At 45.2% G+C, this 17148-nt stretch overlaps 1 long non-coding RNA gene across 1 annotated transcript; it reads left to right on the forward strand.

Annotated features, from left to right (window-relative positions):
• Positions 1-846: 846 nt before the first annotated feature.
• On the forward strand, positions 847-9197 carry LOC136629240 (uncharacterized). The gene is made up of 2 exons (XR_010792932.1): positions 847-2271; positions 2782-9197. It is a non-coding gene; the product is annotated as an uncharacterized lncRNA (long non-coding RNA).
• Positions 9198-17148: the final 7951 nt, after the last annotated feature.

Below are 17148 nucleotides of genomic sequence, written 5' to 3' on the forward strand. Positions count from 1 at the left end.
GGGGGGATGGGAGGCATTCTGACTGCTGGGAGAATCGCTGGGGGGGTGGATGGGAGGCATTCTGACTGCTGGGAGAATTGCTGGGGTGGGTGGGAGACATTCTGACTGGGAGAATCGCTGGCGGTGGAGGGGAGGCATGACTGCTGGGAGAATCGTTGGGGGGAGACATTCTGACTGCTGGGAGAATCACTGGGGGGGATGGGAGGCATTCTGACTGCTGGGAGAATCGCTGGGTGGGGTGGATGGGAGGCATTCTGACTGCTGGGAGAATTGCTGGGGGGGTGGGAGACATTCTGACTGCTGGGAAAATCGCTGGGGGGGTGGATGGGAGGCATTCTGACTGCTGGGAGAATTGCTGGGGTGGGTGGGAGACATTCTGACTGCTGGGAGAATTGCTGGGGGGGGATGGGAGACATTCTGACTGGGAGAATCGCAGGCGGGGGAGGGGAGGCATGACTGCTGGGAGAATCGTTGGGGGGAGACATTCTGACTGCTGGGAGAATCGCTGGGGGGGAAGGGGGGCATGATGACTGCCAAGAAAATCGCTGGGGGGGAAGGGGGGGCATGATGACTGCCAGGAGAACCGCTGGGGGGGAGCCATTATGACTGCTGGGGGGGGGGGCATTATGACTGCTGGGGGAACCGCTTGGGGGAAGGGGGGCATTATTATTGCTGGCGAACAGCTGGGGGTGGCATTGTGACTGCTGCTGGACCACTGGGGGGGTATTATGACTGCTGTGGGAGCCGCTGGGGGGGGCGGGGGAAGCGGGCATTATTACTGCTGGGGGACCACTGGGGTATGTCACTCTTTTTACTAATGGGGGGGTGTCACTATTACTACTGCTGGGGGACTGCTGGGGGATGTCACTATTACCGCTGGGGCTGCTTGGTGGGGTGTCACTATTACCGCTGGGGTATGTTTACATGTGGCAGAAATGGGCAGGGCTCTTTCAAAATAGACCGGGTGCAGATTTTGACTACTTCTTAGAGGCAGAAATGCTGCATAATTTTCTACATAAATCTCTGCTGAGGACGTTCTGCAGTATTTCCGCGTCCAAAAAGCTGTCAAAATCTGCGCGCTGTCTATTTTGAAGCGGCCCTGTCCTTTTTAGAACGACGGGGGTAAAATCATACGTCGTGATAAGCCCCGCCCCCTGACGTGTTGGCACTTTGCGATAAATAAGTGGGTTTTTTGTTGTAGTTTGGGCACTCGGTTAAGAACCGTATTCCACCACTGAGCCCAGCAAGGGCGTCTCCCCTCCATCTCATCACTATAGGGTCATATACTAGGAAGAGTCGCACACAGTAATATGCTAACAGACTTGATTTATACAGGACTATACAACTTGGGGCACACTGCCCGATAACTCACGTAGCAGAGGTTTTCTGTGCCAATCACTTCCATGAGAGGCAGGATTAACCCTCTAATGGCTATAATGTATAAAATAGATGTATTTAATGAATGGTTTTGGATGAAATGCTGTGATGTGCCTTTCAGGTTCTTTGTACATTATCGACATTACAGGGTTAATTTTCTCTCTTGGGGAGGTGATTGGCACAGAAAACTTTTGGTACTGGATTATGGAGTTGTGTTCCCCGGGTTCCGTTAGGCTTGAATTCTAAATCTGATCTAATGTGTTTGTACTGACAATATATGCCCGATCTGAGATTTATATTTTCACTTTCTGTGTTGATTGAATGTAAATGTTCGCTCCCTGATATGGACTATTGTGCCGGACCGGCTCTTCTAAGTTACCATTTATGTATAAACCTCTTGGATCACCTGACCTCTGACAAGCCATGACTAAGAGCTCAGTTGAGGCGTTGGTGGTTGGTCTTAATGGGTTGTGCACCCCAAGGTTTAACCCTTTCCAATCCTCTGTCTGACCTCTGAAGACATTATGATTTAAGGCTGTACAGCTCTGATGTTGGAAGACGTCCGTCTAGGTTCTCTTACTGTATATTGCCAGCCTCTCTGCTGTCGGAGCCTATCCAACGTGTCACCTCATGCAGTACTGGCTTTAGCCAGCAGATACCGCCATTGTATAACGGCAGAAAAGAGTAAGCCCCCTAGGAAACCAGGATACAAATTGGATTGGAAAGGGTTAATCCTGTATATATAAAGTCTGATATTTTATACCAAAGCTGACAAAATAAATGAGCATTGGATGCATTGTCGAGGCTGATTACTATAATCAAAAGCTTTGTATAATTTAATACAGGTACGATGCCACTGCTGCTCATCAGGAAAACCACAGAAACTCCAAACAGGTGTGAATACCTGGAGAGGACCACATTACCAGCATAAAATAAGCATCCATATCTTGTGTCTGACATTATGATGTTGGAGTCTGCTCATTGTCCACGCTTCTCTTTTCTCCTATAATCGTGGAAATTTTGCTAAACAGAGAAAAGTGGTCTTATTTTCACACATTTTAGCCTAAAATTCTATCCCGATGCTGTTTCTAGCATTGGTTATGGAGCTGTGAGGGGTTAATTCACGTTTATGCCTTTTGAATTGATAAGTGTATTTCACAGAATACTTATGTGTTTATAATTTGCGTCTTCTTACAGCGACTCCATTTTGTATCTTTATGCTTGTATTGCTTCAATCATGTATCTGTATTAATTTCACCTCTCATACCTAGAGAATGTTAGACCCAATTATAATAATGACTTCGAGTCCTTATCAGCTTCCCCTCTTTCGCATGCATTCTTTCCCTTGAGAGAGGTCACTCCTTTCTAGCAGAAGCCTCAAGGAATGTTTTGTTTTTATTACAGGTGTCACCGGACATTGATACATTGTTCGTGTAGGAGATTTCTCTAAAAGATGTGTAATGCTAATTAAAATCTGCAGATGTTATGTGGCCTTGGGCATGCGCAGTAATCAAATCAATACATCAGCAAACCTTTTCTATATCATCTGTAATTCTTTGAATAAACTTCACTTCTTCTTTGGCTAACCGCATACGTGTGGTCACCCATCTAATTTGTCTCTGAGTACTCAATCCTGAAACCAATTGGGAGGCGGACAGCATTAGCTCAACGGTCTGCTTTAGACCCCCTACATTACTTGGCGCATCAACGAGGGGTAGAATTTAACTCCTTACCTGCAGCCGATATCTGACAACCCTGCCTGCCGACCATCCGGACTAGGGGACACGGGACCTCAGATCTACAAAACACCGGTGTAAGGTAAGCCATTTGACTTACCACTCAAAGATCTGAGCCCCCCTGTCTTCAAAAGCCACGTGTCGACAGAAAGGTTTGTTGCTGCATGTTTATAGGATACTTCTGCCTGTGTTATTTACGGTGTTCTTGATAACCGTGCTAGACGGAAGAACCCACATGTGTATATTGCCATGCTGTCTGCTGTAAGCATTGAACTGATAACTTTCTGTTGTACTTTGACTGCCGCACTCATTTTCCTAGCTGTAATTTGTTATAAGATTACAAAAGCCGCGTATAGAGGTGAGCCGTGGTCCCCTCTCTCTCCATAAACAGCCAGATAGGTCTTTGTGACAGCCAGATAGGTCTTTGTGACAGCCAGATAGGTCTTTGTGACAGCCAGATAGGTCTTAGTGACAGCCAGATAGGTCTTTGTGACAGCCAGATTTACCCAGAGGACGCTTTGTGCATCCTCACTACTCTGTGATTGGGTAAATCAAAAATGGCAAGCCCAATTATTAGTATGGGGTCCAGACAGTCTACGACTTTCTTGACCCCTATTGAGATAATCAGGGAGAGAGAGGGGGAGGACAGTAAGAAACGCGAAGCCCGTAAAGTTTACAAGCTGATAGGGCTTAAAAGAGCAGGAACTTTCAACTATGAGTTCTGGCGGCAGTACGGAACAAAACACATGAAAGCTATCAAAGACGCCGGTCTAGATAAAGGAATAGAGGCCATAATCAAATATAGTAGAAATGTTTAAGGCAAGGAGTATGCCTATATGGAAAAGCAAGTTAGAGAAATAACAAAGGACAAACAAAGCAAGTTAGCCGTGAGGAAAGGATTTAGCAAGTTGTTGAGAAAAGCAAGTTAGAATTTTGGGAATCTGAGACCCACAAAGTCTCAAAAAGATTCAGAGATAAGCCAAAAAGTTGGGTAAACGTATGTTAAATATAGATGGAGTAAGGTACGTGTAGATACGGTAGTTATCAGAGAAAGGGAATTCTTTTATAGTTTGTGTTCCTTTGGGACATAAAGCAAGTTCATGTAGAATCTGTGAATAATTATGTGTCAAATAACCAATATTGTCTGTGTGTCTTCATGTTATGTAATCTAATTTTTGTTATACGTTTAGTCTTTTGTCCTTTTTTTTTAATGTGTTTAACTATTCCTCTGCTGTCTGGGTTTGATAGTCAGTGCAGAGAAATATTAGGTTTCTTTTGTTGCTTGGAGCCTGGATATTTCTGGCTGTTTGCCAAAAATATAAGATTGTTCTGTTCCAGAGAGAGAGATGAAAAATTCAAAGTCAGAGGAGAAAGACAGACGTTGAATGTATTGTGTGAATTGTATGGTTTTGGAAATGGAAGAGTACAAGAGAGACAGAGGAATGTGTGCTTCTTGTGAAAGCCGCAGCTGCAAGTCGCCCCCACCCCTTGTCTCAAAAAGGGGGGGGTATGTTGAGAGTTTACAGAGAAGGAATGCGTGTCTCTCAAGGCCAAAAAGATTAGAGCGGAGAACACTGGACGAGTAACTCTGCTTGCTTGAATAGAATGAAACCCGTAATGAATCCAGTGAATCTTACTGTTTTTGCTGTTCTTTGTGTAAATGTCAGTTCTGTCACTGGTCGGACGTGTGCATAATTGCTAAATGTGTGTTCCTTTCATTAGTTTGGCAAAATGGTTGTTGTGGAATCTGGTATTGAATGCATTTGTTTGCAAGATGAGGACAGTTGCATCATACGTGTTACGTCCTGTGTGAACTCTTACTAATATTTGAATGAGACTTGACTGCATGAACGGATGAGAGTTAATGTGTGATGTAGACGCTGTGTGCTGATAATTTGGAAGCCTGCCAACAAGTCATAATTATACTGTTTCTGAGAATGCTCTATAGAAGAAACGTACGGACGGCCATACCTGTACTTACACCTGCTGCCAAACTCCGCACCTTTCTGGGCCTTGTTTTCATACTGCCCCCATTGGTCCACTTTGTTTTCGCTCTTATACAACTACTCATTCTTTTCTCTCACCCTTTTATACTTCATCCGTTATTCTTTTCTGTACTGAATTTTCTGGCCAGGTGACAGTATTGACACAAAAGTCCAGGGGACGACCACGGCCACCTGGATGCTACTCAGAATCCAGTGGCTCGAGGAGCTCCCTCATGTGTTTGTGCGGTGGCAGCAGTACAGGCAATGGTTAACAAATCTTCGGAGTTGGTTTTGAACCAACTCCCCCTAGTGGTCCTCACCCCCCATGACACCCGGAGCATATACACGCAAGTGCAACCCAAGCACTTATTTCTGGCCCGTCAAATCCAACTACAATGTGCTCTTGTCACTTTTCTACTACCTTGAACTCGGTTACCCTTCCAATTAAGTACCCTAGTTCAAAAGGGGGGGGAGAGAAGATATAGGTGATCTAGGTATTGCAGGTCAGCAATTTTTAAAGCTATTTTTAAATTTTTAAATTTTTTTCCTTTTTCTTTTTACAACAAGGTTATGATCTATTTGAAATAAAATACCAATCTGATTGTTTAGCGGTAATTTGTGAAAGGGGCTTCAGAAGTGCCAATTCAGCTGGCAGAAACTGAACCGCTTGAGGTAATGTTTAAAGGGTCACGATATCTCACTCGCTTCCTTATGCTGGAAGGTCCTGAAAGCATATTGAGAATTGCGTGATGGGACCCTTGGGAGGTTGTATCAAACTTCACCTGTCCGGTGAGGCTTGTATACACCCCGGGTCTGAAAGTCACCCGACCTTATGTCGGATGGCAGCAGACCAAGCGACACCTCTACCCGTCCTCACTCTTACGTACGCAGAGGACCAAGCTCTTAGCCCCCTTGGTCCGTCAGTACCCCCTGGCACATGTCCAGGAAGATGCAATTGCAGACACTGTCTCTTCTTTACGTTAATTTAAAGCCCTTAAGAAATGTGTCTTCCCATCCAATACCCCTTTTGTTCCCCATTAACAGAAAGAGTTTTAAAGGGCCAGCCAGACTGTCAGCATTTGTTTGCATTCATTTTCAGAGGAAAGCAGTACTGTTGGACAGTGCTGCCATAAGGGGCACAGAATAGCCCAAAACCAGTTCACCAGATGCATGAAGCTGATATTAGACGCCTGGCCAATTCCCGAGGGCACCACCCTCTTGTAATATGTTGATGATTTACTTTTTTTATGTACTCCTGACCCAAATAGTTACCTCAATGTATCACTAAGCCTTTTGTGTTTCCTCCATCAAGAATAGAAAAGCTGTAAGTTTACTAATGGAAGCCATCATGTTGCCAGAACAGGTGGCCATAATAAATGTTAACGGAAAGCCCTTGTTAATAATGAATATTCTGAGTTGTTTTTGTAGATGGTACCAGGGTAATTGACGACTCCACGCTGGATATGTAGTGATCACGCAACAAGATGTCCTAAAAGCAGAATGCCTCCGCATGTCCCAGGACAGGAAGCGGAATTACAGGCCCTCACTGAGGCGTGTAGAGTGGTAGAAGGTAAGACGGCAAACATTTACACTGACTCCCAGTATGCATTTGGCATAGCTCATGACTACGGCCTAACATGGAAGGCCAGACAGCTTGTTAAGAATGGTGCAGCGGTGACAAAGTGGAAAGCTCACACCAATTCCTACAGCAGAGAAACAAGAGGCAACGCCATCACAGATCACACAGCAAAGGCAGCGGCCCTTAAGCCGTGGAAGAAAAGAAGAAAAGAAGAATTTAACAATAACTTTGGACTTTGATATAAACCTTGGACTTTGATTACTTTGATATAAACCTTGGACTTTGATTACTTTGATATGAACTTGGACTTTGATATGCTAAAGACTTTACAGTTACAAGCCAGCAATGAAGAAAAAGACAAATGGACTAAATAGGGGAGCAGCAGAAATGGGACGGTGAATGGCGAACAGTCAACAGAACTTGCCCACCAAGGTCCCTGTGCTCCATGATGGCCCAGCGAATGCACGGAAAGACACACCTACCGGGGGTCCAGAAGTCCGCCTTGAGGTCGTGTCCTCTGGTCTGCTTCGTCGCCTCCGGTGCCGTCCGGCATGACGTGCCCACAAGGGTCTTTCTGACTTTATTCCTGACAATGTTGCCTCCTGTGGCTAGAAACGCACTGACGCCGAAATCTGCGATCTGCATGGAACCGTCTTCACCCAGAAGGATGTTTCCAGCCTTAACATCCCTGAGGATCTGGCCGTTCTTATGCAGGTACTCCAGGCCTTCTAGCACCTCCTTCAGCATGGTGGCGATGCTTGCCTCATCCAGCACCCCGTTCAAAGCAGCAATGATGTCGACGCTTGAACAAGGACGGGTGGCTCCTGGGTTTCCTGTAGTTGCTGCATCATCACTTGTCCAATTTTGCATGACCTTTGCCGTAAGCAACAGGGCAGAAGTAAATTTGCCACATAACACTTGCCTAGACCACTCTACCCATTTCAGGGATTGCAATTTGACCACACTCAGCTCCCACTTGTTGGGAAGTATGAGTACGTGCTTGTTGTTGTTGATGTCTTTCCAGGTCGGAGACCTACCCTGTTACCAAGGTAAATAAGCAGGTAATCGTACAGGAGCTGATGAATGAGGTAATCCGCAGATACGAGGTACTGGAAGTGATTGACTCAAACAAAGGTACACACTTCACACCTGCAGAGTTTAGACAAAGTTAACAGACTAAATGGTACGCTTAAGTTAAAAGAAGTGTTGTTTGGCTTTATGCCAAAATTGGGGCTGTATCATCCACAAGCCCTGCAGCAGGGCTATGACATAGTAGCCGGATATGTAAAGCACCTGTGTGACCAACTAATGGTAACCCAGAATCTAGTCTTTTTCTCCCATTCCAGGCCCAGACAACCTAGAGGGATCTTATTCCCTACTACCTGGAGATTGGGTGGTCGTAAAGAGACGTGTCCGGAAATCCCTAGGGCCCAGAGTCAAAGGGCCCTGTCAAGTCCTGCTGACCACACCTACTTTAGTAAAGTTGAAAGAACTGTTGCTTGTCTTGAGACTAATGGGACTTTTCACGCCCTACCTTTGTCCCCCCCCATGAGAAGGAAAATGAAGGACAATTTGTTTATTGATGGACTTTTGGACTCCTCACTCCATGCTTCGCCCTTGTGAGAGGGTGCAAAGGGACAATGCCCAAAACCACCTTGTTAGGCACCGCCAAGTACTGTTGGACTTGTACACACACCTGGTGCCACTGGTTTTCCTTTCCTGGCTGTTCCTGTTCCGTGAAAAGAACTGTTTGCATGGACAAATGAAAACTCAGAAACCAGAGATAGCTGGTGGGGTAACACATTTAGTTCTTTTGAACCCTGCCAAATTGGTTTTCTGGTTTAGGAGGTTGGTTTATGGGGATCCTACAAAGTATATTACAAGTTGTGATGATTTTATTATGCATTTATAGAGCAATTAAGGTTATAATTTCATGTATTTCTAAATGTACTGAAAAAGCTTTCTTTTCGCCGATATGAATCACGTGTTTAATGGACTAGGAGTCATACTTGTCTTGATTCCATGTCCAAAACGGGGGAATGTGAGGGGTTAATTCACGTTTATGCCTTTTGAATTGATAAGTGTATTTCACAGAATACTTATGTGTTTATAATTTGCGTCTTCTTACAGCAACTCCATTTTGTATCTTTATGCTTGTATTGCTTCAATCATGTATCTGTATTAATTTCACCTCTCATACCTAGAGAATGTTAGACCCAATTATAATAATGACTTCGAGTCCTTATCAGCTTCCCCTCTTTCGCATGCATTCTTTCCCTTGAGTTCACTCCTTTCTAGCAGAAGCCTCAAGGAATGTTTTGTTTTTATTACAGGTGTCACCGGACATTGATACATTGTTCGTGTGGAAGATTTCTCTAAAAGATGTGTAATGCTAATTAAAATCTGCAGATGTTATGTGGCCTTGGGCATGCGCAGTAAGCAAATCAATACGTCAGCAAACCTTTTCTATATCATCTGTAATTCTTTGAATAAACTTCACTTCTTCTTTGGCTAACCGCATACGTGTGGTCACCCATCTAATTTGTCTCTGAGTACTCAATCCTGAAACCAATTGGGAGGCGGACAGCATTAGCTCAACGGTCTGCTTTAGACCCCCTACAGAGCCCTAAGATGTAAATACATAGTATGGATGAACATGCAGTGAGCAAGGAAGTCTTATTCTCACAGCTCTGCCTTTTCATATCCTAACAGAAATTGGCACTTTCCGTTAGACCGTGAATAGGGGTTTGCTCGTTCCCCCAGGTACTGCAGTCTCAGGGCTTTTCCTAATTCACTAAGCTCAGTCCTTGCTACACGCTCCCCTAGATGCTGAGGCACCTCAATAGTAAGACAGTGACTGGCAGCCCATCAGAGTGCCGTTGGGTGATGATAAGAAGCTGATGAGCACCACTGGCAGTAATTTGGACAGTAGCATCTTTGTAGAATGTAGAGATTCACTAAGAAGGACATTTTTAAAATTACCCGGCTGCTACAAATGTGCACAAACCACCATAAGTGTGCGATCGTGATACATCATCCAAATAGCAGAACTGTTGTAATTATTCCCATCACAAGATAAAATGTTGAAATCATCCCAGTGACTCACCATGTGCTCCCTTATCTCCTCCTGTTAAATGTCATCTATTGCTCCCTGTTATCAGCTATTTTAGAATGAGGAGAAGATGACTGTAGTGGGGTAACAAACAAACTTCTATCTCCACATATATGTGTGATTGATAATCTAGGGTAGACCATGGAAAAGTGGCCCGGCACCACACCCTTATGAAAGCTGTCTAAAAGAAAATCTGTCTTTGTTGCCCGTAGCAACCAATCACAGCACAAGCTTTCATTTTACCACAGTAGTTTACCAACCAATCACAGCGCAGCTTTCATTTCTTATACTGCTGAGGTAAAATGAAAGCTGCGCTGTAAACCAATGCTACGGGCAACAGCGGCAGATTGTATTTTAGACAGCTTTCATATATTTTATCTACAGTGGTTGTTGGAGCTTTAAACACGATCGGCACAATGGTGCCTCATACCGTCGTACCTATTATTGGTGATGGTGCTTGCCGTAGAGCAATATCCTATACTTTGTATGATACTCATGGCCAGAGAGGTGCCTGAGGAGATATTGGAGTACGTGGTGAATCGCTGGGATGATTTCACCATTTTATCTCATGATAGTGATATGAAGAATTAGAACAGTTCTGCAGACTATTGTGCTGATATGCTGTGACCGCACACTTATGGGGGGTTTGTGAATTAGTAGCAGCTGGGAAAATATTTAGATCAGTGCTTGAAGTCTATCACAGTGGAAAGTTGTATTGAAGGTTCGGAGTTGAAGGTAATCCCGTAAACAGACTTGTGTTTATTTCTTCGCAAGATTTTTCTAGCAGACATTTTCATGTTTACCTGCCTTAGGCCACCTGCACATGGGCGGAAATCCCGCGGCGGTATTTCCCACGGGATTTCCGCCACTGAAAGTTTGCATAGGAGTGCATTAAAATACGCAGTCCTATGCAGACGGCCGCGGTTTGGCCGCGCGGCAAACAAACCGCGGCATGTCCTATTTTTGTGCGGGGCTCGCACTCACCCGGCCGCCGGCTGCGCCGCAGCCGGCACATGTAAGAGTCGGTGCCGCCAGGCGCGGGTGAATACGCGCTCGTCTCTGCAGGCTCTCGGGTCGGGTCCCGCGGCGAGAATTCTCGCTGCCGGATCCGACCTGCTCGTCTGCAGGCGGCCTAATGAAGCTGTGTCGATCACACTACCTGTTCCTCAGCTTGAAAGTACTTTGTATTCTGGGAAAACTGCTAAAAAGCGCAGAGATAGATTTACTGATGTGTTCAGAAGAAGAAGACAGATCAACGAAGTCGCTACTAAGTGCACAAAAAGAAACAAGAAAGTTCAGTTTTATGAATCTGATAAAACTGTTGCTCCAGGAACTATGACTCATAAATCTGTATATTGTAACACCCTTAGGGCTCAGACCCACTGCTGATAGATTTTTCTGCGATGGGAGACTGAGTGAAAATGCATGATAATGAAATCAATGATTTTCAATGGTTTCATTCTCATTTGCGATGACTTCACTAAGCTTGGCAGCGCTAAGAAAAATCTGTGCTATCGCCTATTGGTTTTAATGGGGCAGGCAGCAGCAGCGCCAGCCCCATTGAAAATATAGGGAGTACATTGCGCTCCCCTGACACAGCTGTGACAGCTATGACAGCTGTGGAAGATCTACCTCCAGACCCGGCTGTACTTGATTTCAGGACAATTTTGGTACCGAACAACTGACTGATCTTACCCTGAAAAATGCTTGTGAAAATGTGTGAGTGGTGAATGGGGTCCCCCAAAATCCTTGGGCTGAGAATCGGTTCCCTCATTTCGCCAGGCATGTTGTTTCGGGTAATAAAAGTTAGAGACTAGGTGATGAAGCAGCTTCTGATCCCAACTTGTTATAGACACACCGTATTAAACATGGCTCACTCTCATGTCTTAGGAGGCCATTTTGGGGGTCAATAAAACAGGAATGTATTCTGCAGAGATTTATTTGGCCTGTATGTCACCAAGAAATCTTGAATTTTTGCCAGAGCTTTCCCACATGCCAGCTAACCTCACTGATTGCCCACTTTAAAAGTCCATTAGTTCCTTTACCAACAATCGAGGTACCATTTGACCATATTGCTATGGACACTGTAGGACCATTAGTAAAGTCTGCTAGAGGTCACCAGTACATTTTGGTAAAACTAGACTATGCAACTCGGTAGCCAGAGGCGGTTCGACTAAGAAATACCTTGTCCAAATGCATTGCGAAGGAATTGTTTTCCATGTTTACTAGAACCGGCATTCCTAAGGAAGTATCAACAGATCAAGGAACACAGTTTATGTCCAAGGTTATGAAAGCGTTATGTAAACTACTAAGAATTCAACAACTATGCACCTCAGTCTATCATCCCCAGATGGATGGTCCAGTAGAACGATTTAATAAAACCCTTAAGAGTATGTTAAGGAAGTGGTTGAGAAGGACGGGCATGACTGGGATTATTTACTGGGATTATTTATCTACCTACTCTTCTCCATTAGAGAAATTACTCAAGCATCCACTGGGTTCTCAAAGTTTTAGTTGTTGTATGGTCGGCACCCACGGGGATTGCTGGATGTGGCTAAAGAAACTTGGGAAACGGAGGTTACCCCTCACAAAAGTGTAATAAAACATATTTCCGAAATACAAAAAAGGATTTCAAAAGTAATGCTGTCGTGGTTGACCTTTGGGGGGGCCACGGCGTAATCAATAGGAATATTTGCATCCTTCCAAATTAATGTAATGAGACTGTGCGCACAGCCTGAAGCAATCACACTGACACAAGTTCAGTATAAGGGCTCATGTCCACGGGGAAAATAAGAATTAAAATCCGCAGCGGATTTTAACTCTTCTCCCGCGCGCGGATCCGCATCCCATAGGGATGCATTGACCACCCGCGGGTAGATAAATACCCGCGGATCGTCAATAAAAGTGATTTTAAAAAAAATGGAGCATGAAAAAATCTGGACCATGCTCCATTTTCATGCGGGTCTCCCGCGGGGACGGCTCCCGCGGGCTTCTATTGAAGCCTATGGAAGCCGTCCGGATCCGCGGGACACAAAAATCATATTTTACTTACCCGCTCCGGTTCTTCTCTTCGGCGCCGCGCCATCTTCTCTCCGACGCGGCCGGATCATTTTGCTTCGGCCCGGCGCATGCGCGGGGCACGTCACCGACGTCATCATGCACATCCGCCGAGCCGAAGAATGAAGATCCGGCCGCGACGAGAGAAGATGACGCCGCCGCGAAGAGAAGAAACGGAGCGGTTGGGAGGTGAGTTTATTCTCATTTATTTGTATTTTCAGCGCTCATGTCCGCGGGGCAGGAGGGACCCGCTGCAGATTCTACATGTAGAATCCGTAGCGGGCCCGATTTTCCCCGTGGACATGAGGCCTAAGAAAACTTCCTCATTTCTCCTTTATTTGTGGGCGCGTAGCCTCTTTTATAAAGTTTAACATATCTGCCCTTTTGGGCATGCCAAAGATTACATAGATACAACGTATTGATTGATTGGATGAGCGTCTTGAGATTCTTCCTTCATCCGGTCATCTGTTATTGCCCGTCACATGGTATCAATCCGGAGAGGGCAGGACGAGATGAGTGGGTTGTGTACCACGTGTGGATGGTCCTGTATGATTGGAGGTTATAACTTGAACTATTATTAGCATAAATTTCCCGTATTATTTGCATAAGTTTCCCGTAAAACTGCTTGTGTTGACCTAAGCTATTATTTGCGCAAATTTCCTGTAAACTGCCTATTTTGACTAGTGCGTTAGCTAAAAGCGGTAATGTTATAGACTGCAGTTTCGTGTGTCTGACTTATTTTAGCTAAAGTCTGTTAGGAATCGGGAAGTGGAGTGTTCCACTTAATGTTATTAACAGTAAAAGTCTGTTAGAGTTTAGAGAGCGGAGAGTTTCATTGTATATATGAGGAAGTGGATATATTTGGTATATAAAAAGATATTTGTGTTTAAGCAAACACAAGATGGAAAAATACTGTCATAGGTATACAGAAGATACAGAATGCATAATATACGTAAAACTGTCTACTACAGGTCCACTGTCCACTACATATGAAATGTATGTCCACTGTCCCAGAAATATAGATATTGCGTATATCCACTACAATGCCTTTCGTGAAAGAACACCTCCTTAGAGCTCAAGAAAACCAAGCAAGGGTTTATAACAGGGATGTGAGAGTTAGACAATTCAGTCCAGGAGACCAGGTACTAGTTTTAATACCTACAGCAGAGAGTGCATTTCTTGCCAAGTGGCAAGGGCCATATGAAATTGTGGAAAAAGTTGGAGAGCTTAACTATAAAGTTCACCAACCCAGTAAAAAGAAATCTTTTCTATGATATCATGTAAACTTACTAAGGCCATGGAGGGAATGCCATTAATTCTCCTTGTTGTATAGTTGAGGCAGCAAGTGGCATTCGGAACGTGATAATAGCGGAGGGCAGATCAAATCCCAGAAACAACAGGGAAAAGAGTTGTTACAGAAAAACAAAGATTTCTTTACAGACTTGCCCGGCTGACTAATGATCTTGAGCACGAGGTCATTACAGAACCCCACGTAAGAGTAAAAGTAAACCCCTATCGAATTCCCGGAGCCTGCCGTTAGGTAGTTTTGCAAGATAAAAAAAATGTTAGAACTAGAGGTAATTGAAGAATTCAGAAGCAAGTGGTCGGGTCCAATAGTCCTAGTACCAAAACCCTTAGGGAAGTGGCGGTTCTGTAATGATTATAGAAAACTGACTGAAGTTTCTAAATTTGATGTCTACCCTATGCCTAGGGTAGATGAGGTAAATGAATAATTAGCTCCTGCCCAGTATATTACCACCTTAGACCTCACCAAAGACTATTGTCAAATTCCCATGTCTGAGAGTGCAAAGGAGAAGACAGCCTTCTCTACCCCTGAGGGCTGTTTTCACTATGTGAGAATGCCATTCGGGTTAAAAGGGGCTCCTGCCACTTTCCAAAGAGTAATGGACAAGATTTTAAGTCCCCACAAGGAGCATGCCGCGGCCTACCTAGATGACATAGTTATATTTAGCTGGGATTGTAAGAGCAACATGAGTAAAGTTCAAGCTGTTCTAGATTTTATCAGGAAGGCTGGGTCACTATAAACCCTAAAAATGTGCCCTAGGCATGGATGAAGTAAAGTATCAAGGCTATATAGTAGGAAGAGGGCTGATTAAACCCCACGCCAACAAAGTAAATTTCCATGTAGAACACAGGTCAGGTAAACTACAGAGAAATGCAGATGCCCTGTCAAGGGTACATTGTGGGCAGGCACTAGATACCTAGCCCCTCGGCTTTTGGCCGGGGGGGGGGGGGGTTATATAGTGAGGTAAGGGATCAAATCCTGGATGGTGTGTATATACTACAGAGATTGCTAAGCTCCGGGTTATAACTCCGGAGTTTGCATGAGATAGGGGGTGTCTGGGTCACGCGTATACTACAGTCCAGGAAGTACCTGAACCTGAAACACGGCTGAAACCTAATTGGGAAAGGAACAGGCAAAAGCTCAGTAAGAGAAATTGAGGCAGAGAGTGAGCAGCCAGTCTAGAGGAACAGAGTAAGGATAGTGTTAGGACTGGCAGGGGCGGATAGGAGATCCGTACACCAGCCCTCACCCGTGTCCCTACCTACTTTCCCCCCTGGGCTGGGCCCTAGGGTGACAACTGGTCGACGGTCCCTGTGCTGCACTAGTGACAGTGATCCCCAAAGAGGAGGGACAGGGAGACCGGCAGGTAAGCACCGAGTAGCTGACTGGAAACAACTAAGTAAACCAGAGAGTAGTCATGAAACGAGCAGGGTCAAAACCAGAGGACACGTGCGGAATACAGGAGAGTAAAACAGAATCAGAGTCAAATGAAAAGTCAAACACACAGAAGTCAGTTCAATAAATGCATGTGTAGACAAGTCAAAACCAAACACTGGCAACCAGAGTCTGGGCCAGCCAGGTATATATGCAGAACTCCACGCCCCACTGGAGGGACATACCTCTTAAGGAGTAACTCGTGGAAAACCCTATGGATTCTCCACGTGTCCAGCAGTGCCAGCTTGTATGCCATCAGATTAAACACTCTGGTGACTGGAAAATGGCCCACAAATTGGGGAGCCGGCTTCAAAGAAGGCACTTTTAACTTCAGATACTTGGAAGACAAGTATACCAATTGGTCCACAGAAAAAGGTTCAGAAATAGTATGTGTACCTCTGCTCCTCCTTAGCACTGCACCCCTGGTCTGCTCCAAGTTGCCACACACCTTCTCCCACACCCCCCGCAGGTCCTGAACTCGAGTGTCTGCAGAGGGATTGTTAGAGGAAGAGAGGAAAGACACCGTGAAACTGGGATAAAAAACTAAATTACAGAAGAAGGGAGAAACGCCAGACGCCGAATGAGTATGGTTTTTGATAGCAAACTCGGCCAACGCCAAATAATTGACCAAGAGACTCTGACAATTACGTACATTCTGAGGTACTGAATCAGTTCCTGGTTCATAAGTTCCGTCTGCCCATTGGACTCTGGGTGGAAGGCAGAGGAAAACGACAATCTGACACTCCAAAACCGAGCAACAAATTGGACTCCCCAGTCAGAAACTATATCCTTGGGAACTCCATGCAGGTGCACAATCTCCTTGATAAATATGGTGGCTAACTCAGGTGCGGATGGAAGCTTCTTAAGAGCAGTAAAATGCACCATCTTGTAAAATCTGTCGACGACCACCAAGATGACCGAGCACTCCTGGGACTCGGGCAAGTCGGTAATAAAATCTATCGACAGATGGATCCATGGTCTCTGCGGAACGGGAAGGGGAAGAAACAGACCTTCAGGGCGTCTCCATACACTCTTCCCTCGGGCACAAATAGAGCAAGACTTGACAAATTCCCTGATGTCCTGAGACATTTGTGGCCACCAATACAAATGGCCACACAGCTCCTGGGTGCTTCGGGCTCGTGGATGACCTGCTAAGATCGACGAATGAACTTCCTCCAATATGAGGAGCTGCAAAGCACTGGGAACAAATAACCCCCTCAGGAAGGCCTTCGGGAATGAACTGCTGAGCCACCAGGAGTAAAGCAGAGGTAATGGACGTAAGAGCAGCACCACGCCCGGACCCAGAATACTCTCCAGCTGAGGCTCCTCTACCTCAGGTACCCTAAAGCTGCGTGACATAGCATCAGCCTTTACATTCTTGGGCCCCGGCACATATGTGACTACAAAGTTGAAGCGTGAGAAAAACAATGCCCACCAGTAATAGTATGACGAGCTCCCTCTAAGAAGTATCTCCATTCACCAAATGCCCATTTTATGGCCAATAATTCCCTGTTGCCAATCTCATTGTTGCGTTCCGCCTGATTAAATTTCCTAAAAAAGAA

The sequence above is a fragment of the Eleutherodactylus coqui genome, chromosome 5 (assembly GCF_035609145.1).
Source record: "Eleutherodactylus coqui strain aEleCoq1 chromosome 5, aEleCoq1.hap1, whole genome shotgun sequence".
In the NCBI taxonomy this organism is placed as follows: domain Eukaryota; kingdom Metazoa; phylum Chordata; class Amphibia; order Anura; family Eleutherodactylidae; genus Eleutherodactylus; species Eleutherodactylus coqui.